Genomic DNA, 10,069 nt, shown 5'->3' with positions numbered 1-10,069 from the left:
ATTGCATCAATTAAGTGTGGGGTAAGGGGTTAATATCATCTTAGTAAATATAGAGTCCTAATATTTAGGTTAATTATATAGCGTCCTAATATTTAGGTTAATTTTTTACCAAGAATATTACTTAGGGATTAATTTAGGAAATTTTGGTAAAAAGTAATTAGGATTCCATGTTAGAGTTGTGTGGATAATTGCATGAAGACCCAAATGTTTAGTTGAGCCTATATACGTTCTAGTGCATTTGTGGCCTCCTTATTCCAGTGAAATCATGGGACAAAAACATGACCTCGCTCGGACCGAAGGATGCAATATGTTTAGCATCGTGTACCAGAAATGTATCCAGGAAAATTATTATTGTTAGCCAATAAAGGTTGAGGTTGAGCGCCCCTGCTTAAGCATGTAGGGTTTTGAGTGAAAAAGTGAGGTACATGTAAAAAAAGAAAAAAAAAAAGAGAGAGAATTGCAAGAAAAGTTGAAGAATTTTGGAGCAATTAAAGTGAAGATTAAAAGATCAAAATTCCAAGAAATTCAAAAATTGAAGATACCAAAAATCAAACAACAAAGGTGGTGAATTCAAAGAAATCAAAGATCAAATTATCAAGGAAATGAAGAATTCAAAAGAGCTCCATAGTGGTATCATAAATTGTAATTCTAGATTATGTATGCTTGGGTTGCTCAACTAAAAATACCTTGAGGGTAAGAGGTTTTATGCGGATGGATTCGGAGGGATGCATAAAATGAGCATTGTTCGGGATAAGTGGGCAAATGTTTATGAGGATTGTGAGTATTTAGAGTATGGGGGTATTTAGGAAAATTTTTAGACACAAATGTATGTGTTGCGGTCTTGGCATAATGGCTGGGTTAGATTGGAGTTGTCATATGTGATTCTAACGTGCTAAAATTCAGTTTTGCTTAGGGGCAAGCAAAAGTCAAGTGTGGGGTATTTGGATATTTGCATATTTAGCATCATAATAAGTATAGATTTTTATCATTTATTAGCTAATTTATTGCATTTCATGGACAAAAGGTACTTAAAAGTGTTTGAATTATATTTTCAGTCCAAAAGTGAAGCTCGGAAGAAAAAGGAAGCAGGAGAAGTGGTTGAGAGCTCGGGAATTGAACAAAGAAGAAAACCACCAAAAACAACACCTACTCGGCGAGTAGGGTCGTCTACTCGGCGAGTCTGAACGAATATTCGAGAAGATAAAGACTTAAAGACCCAGAGACTTATCGCATACGGGGATTGAGAGATGGACTCTGCGAGTCAGCACCTGACTCGACGAGTTGTTTCACATATATAAAGATAACTCCTCAGATCGAAAATGGGAGAATTCTGAAACCCTTCTGAAGAGATTAGTTGCGATTGAAGAGCCAGAAGAACCTTGGAGAACAAAGATACAACCTAAAATCCAATTCCGAAGGAGATTTGAGGCAAATTTTCATCATTCTACTTAATCTTTTGTTTTCCATTACGGCTAGACAATTAGAATCTGTTTGCTTGCTGTTATTTACCTCAAACATGAGCTAAAACTCTTAAACTTCTGTTTGGGGATACAAAATTGATACTATGGTTTGATTATTGGTATGATTAATTCAATATTTGGTGATTTTTGTTATATTTAGCTTGCTAAAGAACCTTGTGTGTGAATGATAATTAATTTTCTGTTAATAGGAAGGTAATTAAATAGTATGAACATCTTTTGATTACCAACCTCATATGTTTACGTGACCACTTCATCATACGTCTAGGATTAATGAACATGAAACTAGTATTAATAAGAAAATTAAGTAAATTCATTTGTGAGCTTGAATGATGACCATCAACAAGAAATTAACTAAAGGACCAAATTAGTTAATTATTTCAAGTCTAAATTAACCCGAATAATTAATCTAGTGAATTTAATTAAATTAGACAACTGATCACTATTTGAGTTAGTTATTTCACTAAGGGTTAGTGTAGCGAACGCGAAGCTAATCATTAGAGTCGGTAGCCAATAAAAGAATTAATCCATTGCACTATTACCATGAAATCAACCATAGGATCAATTGAGTTGAACTAAAAAGAAGTTCCTTTCCATTATTGAATCTAGTTAATTCTTTGTTGTTCTAGCTTTTAGTGATAGTTAGTAAGTTTTTTAGTCTTGTAAAACTAGAGAAAACCCCTACTTATAAATTAATTTAGATAGAATTAGTTTTTATTTTTAATTTACCGTTCCCTGTGTTCGATACCCTACTTATTTAGCTATACCACAATTGATAGGTCCACTTCCTTTGTGTGTTTATTTTACAATTAAAAGTAGGTTTAAAACTAAGTTGTTCATCACACATCAACTGTCTATACTTTATCATACTTAATAATATGATTGGGTACTGAAGGGTTGTACGAAATAACAAATGAGAGGTTGTGATAAGGTTGTGTGAGACAGTGATTATGATATGTTACTGAAAGTTGTGCGAAATAATAAATCGTGTCTGTCGCATCTATACCAAGTACTTTTGTACTAGCGTTCTTATCCAAGGTACTTTTGTACTGTCGTGCTTATCTCAAGTACTATTGTCCTGACGTGCTTAACCCAAGTAATATTGTACTGTCATGCTTACTGTGACTACCCAAAGTACTAATGTACTATCGCATTGATGTGTGTACTCAAAAGTATTATCATATTGTTGTGCCTAGTCTTCTAGGAATTTTAGTTGTCTGGTGATTAAAATCCTTTATGAAAGATCCCTCGAGATCATCATATTAGGATTAGTAAGTGAGAATAACGGGAGTGGGGTAATTGGGTTATTTGAATGCTAAAGAATATATCATTAAAATTTATAATATTGTGGGTTGAAAACCCTATGCGCGGTTTCTAAACCTGACACACTTAGTTTCTTTGCATCACATGTAATTATATATGAATAATGATGTGTGTATCTGCTGAGAGATTCAAGGAGATATAGATCGTTATTGTAATAAAACGTAGTAAGTTTTCGTTTATGCTTATGTTTCAGTATTGATGACATCTCGAGTGTTATAAATAAAACACATTTCTTCAAAAATGTTATGATAATAATATTATCATGTTTTTGGGACAAATTCCGCATAATTAGTATTTTTAAAAGAATAATTTGATTTAATAAGCATAAAGAAATCGGTCTTTTTTGGCCGTAAAAAATGGGGATCTCATATTTGGTATCAGAACATTAGTTTATGCGAACTAGAAATTTGTAGGATTTCTAGACTTAAACTTAGAATGCTAAGCAATAATCATGAGATGTGTGTCCATTATAATTTAGATAATACACTTGAATTGACACAATCACTAGCTCATTTTAAGTATAAGATGCCTAATTTGCTTTTATGTGCTAAATGCTTTGAATGATAACATGTCTTAGGTTGCCTATTTAAAATGCTATTATATGATTAGATGTAAGGTCTGTTGCCAACCTAGAATTAGGAAATTTTATGTATTTAGGTTGCTAAACGTTTAATTACAGTATTAGAACTGACATATAACTTTTTAGAGTGATAAGGAGAATTACGCGTCTAGGCCTTTTCTATATTAAATTTATCATCTAGAACAACTACTTTGGTATACAAAACGTCATGGTGAGGACACATAGTGGATTAGGAATCAATAACAAAAATCCTCAGCCTGAGCCCCATGTGATCGAGTGTGCACTTGAAGCAATGCCGGTAGTTGAACCTGTAACGATGTAAATAATTAGAGCCCTATTAGCTGAGTTGAACAGAGGGAGGAAATGAGAAAGTTATTCCGAGAGAATAGAAGAGAACCCTTTGTGCCTTTTTTGCAGCCCGAATTGAATAAAGGTCAGTCGGTGTAAGGAAACTATAGCAGAACCGTGAGTCAAGCTGAACCATAAGTTATTAGGAGGAACGAAATGAATGAAGGGGATGATAGGAGCATATGAAAGTTTAAGGACTTTATAAATTTCAAACCCTCATCCGTTACTAGAAAAGAAAACCCAGTGGTAGTAATGGACTGGATCTCGGAGATGGACCAGACTTTCATTACATGCGGTTACTCAAGAAAGTTGCAAACCACTTACACGGTGGGTATGCTAAGTGTTTAAACTCAAGTGATGAATAATGTCTCACTAAAGAACCCTTAACTAAAAAGTTTGTTAATAACTCTCAGCCCTAACTTAATTGTGATTAAGTCACTAGGCATAATGAATTTCATTATATATAGTTTATAAAAGCTGAGTATGCTTGGTATATATGTAAAAGTGTAATGTGCTCGCTTTTATAAAAATGAATGATTCAAATTAATGAACATATGTACATGTATAAACGTTATGTACTTAAACATATAAATAATCATGCATAGTAATAGCTCAAATCCTTGAAATACTACATAGTTTCATAATGTGCTTGTTATAATATGCAATGTCACATAAAAATTATATAATTTTGTATCATGTAATATTTGTTATGTGAATTAGTTATTTCATGATAAAATAATCATACTACATATACGAAACGTTGATACTAGTTTATTCGTAACAATATGGTAAATTGTTAAATAATAATATTTTTATAAACTAGATTTGTTGTATTTTCGCATAAAAAAATATTGATTTGTATAAACAAAATATTTAGGAACATGTATCCCCCCCTGAAATAATTAAAATATTAAAATGAGGCCGTAAGCACTCACCTTGAAGCGTGAGTTTCATTTGTTTGAATTCATTTTCTTTTGAGAAACTTGTCGTAAGAAACTGCAAATCCACCATCCTTGAACTTTGAAATACTCTTGGGACCGTTTTGTAATAAATATAAACTATTAGGGGTTGTTTGGTAATTTAATTAACCAAAATATGACTGATTTGGTTAAAAAAATTCAAGGGAGGGGCTGATTTTGTAACTTGAACAAACTATGGGGGCTGATATGTAACTTCTTGAATAAATGAGATTGTTTTGGCTGATAATTATCAAAGTATGGGTTGTTTTTGAATAAATGGGATTCTTATTTAAGGATTAGAACTGATTTTGAATAATGGTTTAATAGTGGGGGGTAGTTTAGTCATTTTTAAAAGATTTTAAAACGAGTTAGGGTTAAATCGCATCATGTCGTCATTTGTTGAACGGGCAAGGGTAGGGGTGGTCAAAAATATTTGCATCCGAACATCCGATCCGAAAAATCCGAAAATCCGATCCGAAAATACCCGAAAAATCGGATATCCGATTTTTCGGATTCGGATACGGATATTAAAATGTGAAAATTTCGGATATTTTGGATATCCGAAATCCAAAATATAAAATACAAAAAATTATTAAAAACAGTTTTAATGCATTGGGTTTTTTCATTTGAAATTCAAAAAGACAAATTATTAACATTTTTACTTGGTACGCAAAGTGAGGATGGTATAAATGTTACCTTTTTTATGTTGATTTTAGTAATTTGAGTTTGATTTCTCAAGATTTTCAGGTATCATGAGGTAACTTGCATTTAACCGGACCAAATGAAGTCTTATTATACCTAACAAATGCACGGAAACGTTCTTGTTCTTGGAGGGTTTATTTTCTTTATTTAAAACTAATGAAATTCGGGTATCCGGTTTAATATCCGAATTCGTATCCGAAATTTTGGATATCCGAATTTCGGATACGGATTCGGATATCAATAATCAACTATCCGAATTTTCGGATATCCGATTTTGAACACCCCTAGGCAAGGGAAGAACGTCTGCAAGCAGACAAACGAAGAGAGGGAAAAGCAAAGGCTCGTCGGCGCTGCTACTGGTTCCTCGGTATTCGCAGACCACGAAGAAGAGCAAAGGCAAGAGGAAGCTCGCAGGCGGCAAATCTAGGGGTTTTGGGGTCGATTTCTTGTGAAGGATGTGTTTCCGGGGATCGACGGGGCCAGAGAGCGGGAAAGGGGAAAGCAGTGAGGCTGTTGTGGTCTTGGTTGGCTGCTTGGTACGAAGGAGAGGGAGTGATCGGCGACGAGGGAGTTGTCTTCGAGGTTTGACGAGGCCGCGGTGTCGGAGGGATGAGCAACGAAGATGCGCTGTTCTCGTCTGGCTGCGAGGAGTGAAGTCCGAGGTCATAAGCAGCGATAACAGCGAAGGAGTCGGGGTCCTCGGTGGGTTTGCTCGATGGAAGGGGAGGAGGGGTTGTGAGGGGTGTTGCTCCGATGATAACATGTTCTTTTCCTTTCTCTTTTTGTTTGACTGCTTGATAGAATCAAAGGAAGTAGTTTGTGTTTGGTTTTGATATTTGATAGGTAAAGTAAATCACTGGTAATTAATAATAAATATATTAAAATTATAAAATTTAATCATTTTTTTAAATTAAACATAATAAAAAACCAACATTTTGTCTTCTAAAATTTTATCCTTCATACATCCATTAAACTTGTCTTATTTTTAATATTTAATATATTAAAAATTAATAAAAAAAAGTTATATATAATAAATGCGATGAGGTGCTGTTTTTGAAAACTAATAACCTCACCACACAATAAATTTGTGGTTTTTGAAAAACAGAAAACCTCCACATCGGTTTTTATTATGGTTGTGATTTATGTGGTTTTTACGTTTAATTTTAGTTGTGGTGCAATTTTTACTCACCCCTAGATGATATATATGAATTAATAATTAAATTATATTTATACTATTATATAAGTATTTTTATTCTTCTTGGACTGGTGGGTGTGGTGTCACACTAGCCACGGTACACATCAGCGCCACCTAGGATTTGCCACACTTTCTCTAATTTTTTCCATTTACATTGTGTGGGTTGTCATACTTGCCATGCCAATTTTTTTTTAAATAATTAATGTAAAAGGGTTAAATTAAGAATAATAATAATACTAATAATAACTAGAAAGGATTCCCCGACGTTGTCGGGGTTGGAAGGTATTGCTTTGTAAAGTAAAGTAACATGTTTAATTGAATTGAGATAATCCAGTAAAGGAAGATAAAGAATGTCATCTAATTACATAAGTAAAGAAATCTAAATAATTATTTCTTACAATAAATGAGGAAAATAAAGAAATGGTGTCACAAATTGAACTTTATTGCCATGTATGGCAACGGCCGGAAAACCAATCCGAAAAATATAGACCATTGCTTTTTGTCCATTAATGTGAGGATAATTTGGTCTTTTCAGGTAGTAGGGACCGAATTTGTGACCACGGGTAAAACATATGGACCATTTATGTAATTTTGGCGGTGGTGGTGATGACAGATGGTGGGTGGCTTTATGGTATTGGACGGGTATTTTCTAATAAATAAAACATTAATTTAAAACAAAAAAGAGAAATATAAATTAATTAAAAAAATCGGATTATGAGTAAAAGAGTAATTTCGGTTTCCATCGTTGTCCTCAATGTGTTAAATCTGGTAAACAACAGGGACCAAAAAAGACAAAAAGGAAGCAACATTAAAATGACCCAAATATAGTTGAGGGACCATTTTTTAAATCAAAGTGAAAGGGTTGTTTGTGAACAAAAGCATAAAGGTGAATGGTCAATATTGTAAGTAGAAATACTAATAATATGTAATAAAAGGCAAGAGCTATGAAAAATTCAAACCAAAGTTAAAGGTTGTTTGTGAACAAAAACATAAAGGTAAAGGGTCAATGTTGTAAATAGTGGAGGACCAAAAGAGACCAAAAATGTGCCACTTTACAGTTAAAAATTTTCACTATCTTAATATATAATAATAATAATAATAATAATAATAATAATAATAATAATTGATATTGCCATATTTATACTTATTTTTAGGCAATATTTAAGTACATTTTTATTGATAAATTGATAATATGTTTAGAATAATGGTAATTATGACTTTAAATTGTTATTTTCAGTCAATTAAAAGGATTTTCGAAGAGAGGAACCAAAAGTGACAATATGTGGAACATGGGAGGCTTGAAAGACAAAAAAAAAAAAAAAGAATAAATCCACGATAAATACTGAATTCACGACGTGGCAAAGTCGGCCATGACGTGGCACGAGTGTTCTAGAAGATAGACATCGCGACGCGGAGGGTTTCCTTGTACGATACATATTACTTGAAGCCCACGACGTGGCAAAGATGGCCACGACGTGGCACGGGTTTTTGGAGATTATTTAAGTTCTCCTGATTATTACGAAAGTACGAAGCTTTTGGCTGAAGTAAAGAATTCCAGGAGACGATTCAGAGCGAAAGAAGGGTTCTGGAAGAAGGTTTTCAACACCAAAAAGAATAGAGGTTTATATCTTAGTTAAATTAGAATATGTCTTTCATTACTTTTAGTTGTGTTGGTTTAGTTGCTATGATGAGCAGCTGAATCTAGCTACTCTTGTTTAGCTAGATGAAGCTTTAAACTTATGAATAGTTCAATGTTTATGGATTAAGTTTAGTTGGTAAAAAATTGCTTGTGTTTGATTTGTATAACCTAGCATGCTATTATTTGTTTTTCTAATTGCTTGATTGCATGTTCTGTGTAGCATAGTGACCATTAAAACTACATGAACTTATTTACCTAATGATTTAGTGAACATTAAATTATTAGAGCTAGGATTGACCAATCTTAGTTAGTAATTAGAATAAATAAAGCTTATCTGTGCTAGAGAACGTGTATTGTGATCACAATTGCGTTTATACAACAAATCTTACATAACATATTTACATTCATAATTAGTTATGTGTTTAATTATGTGTGAACATACATGGTTTGACATGAATAAGTTAATTATTGGTAAGATAGAACTAAATTGCTAATATAACTAAAAACCAACTTAATAATCCGTAATCATTAGCTAGCCATAAGGGAGAAGTGGATTCAAACTAAACAAGAGTGTGTTTTTATTTATGTTGATTTAAGTTCATCTGATCTTGTAAAACCAGATAAAACCCCTTTTAAACTTGTTAATAAATTAGGTTAATTTAACAGTAAGTAAATTAATTAGAACACCGTTCCCTGTGATCAACACCCGACTTACCCAAGCTATACTGTAATTTGACTAGGTACACTGCCTATAAGTGCATAGTTAGTTAAGTCTGTTAGGTTATAAATATTAAAAATTAGTGAGTACTTTTGTGCACATCAAGTTTTTGGCGCCGTTGCAGGGGAACGACTTAGTTTTTAGTTTTTATTTATTTGCATTAAATTAATCGATCCTTCTTGTGGAGTAAAAACCACAAAAAGTTAATTTTTCAGCAAAATAAAATTTTATGTCAATCACAGAGTCCACGACGTGGCCATATACCTGCCACGATGTGGACAGTTAAAAAAACTAGATTTTTAGTTTGTAGTTAGTTTTTCTTATTTTAGTTCAATTTTACGTTTTTAGTTTAGCAAGTTGTAGGAGTTCATGACCAGAAGCTCAAACACACACTTGGTGCCACCACTTGAAGATCCCGAGTTTGCACTTCACAAGAAAAAGACGCCCTTACAAGAATTGAAGTTGGCTTTTTCTAGGAAGTCGGGAAAGAAGACAGGAGAGTCAAGTTCATCTGCGAGGCACAAGAGCAATCTTGAGCATTTGGATCATACGCCCGTCCAAACCGAGTCCGAAAGCGATATCGAGCCGGAATTCGAAGAACACACGAGCGAACCCGAGAATGAGCCAAGGAACGAGATGACAGCAATTGAAGAAATGTCCATGGGAGCTTACAAGAAGCGGACCCGAGAAGATGTGGGTCCCGGTTTAGTCCAACCCACAATACCTGCCACTGCCACATTCGAGCTGAAGGGGCACATATTGACTGCACTGAAGGACATCCCATTTTTCGGGAAAGATCATGAGGGTGCTTTTAAGCATCTATATGAAGTCAACGACATTGCGGATTACTTCAATGTCCCAAATGTCAACAGAAACACAGTCTTGCTTAGGATGCTTCCCATCACTTTTAAAGGAGCTGCTAAGGAGTGGTTAAAAGCACTCCCACTAGGTACAATCACCACTTGGGCTCAAATGCGTGAGCAATTCCTGGACCAGTTTTGCCCGCCATCCAAGATAGCCAAACTCAAGAAGGCAATAGCCAACTTTGAGCAACAGCCGGGGGAGTCACTATACGAAGCATGGGAGCGGTACAAGGGCTTGCTCAGAAATTGCCCTCAGCATGACCT

General features: G+C 34.1%; 1 non-coding gene across 1 annotated transcript; it reads right to left on the bottom strand.

Annotated features, from left to right (window-relative positions):
• Positions 1 to 9,962: 9,962 nt before the first annotated feature.
• Positions 9,963 to 10,069, bottom strand: LOC145060771 (small nucleolar RNA R71). The gene has a single exon (XR_013686955.1). It is a non-coding gene; the product is annotated as a small nucleolar RNA R71 (small nucleolar RNA).

This window comes from Lactuca serriola, chromosome 6 (assembly GCF_051521515.1).
Source record: "Lactuca serriola cultivar US96UC23 chromosome 6, Lser_US96UC23_V15, whole genome shotgun sequence".
Taxonomy (NCBI): Eukaryota; Viridiplantae; Streptophyta; class Magnoliopsida; order Asterales; family Asteraceae; genus Lactuca; species Lactuca serriola.
The sequence above is the reverse complement of the archived record's forward strand: the minus strand, read 5'-3'. Positions and strand labels throughout refer to the sequence as shown.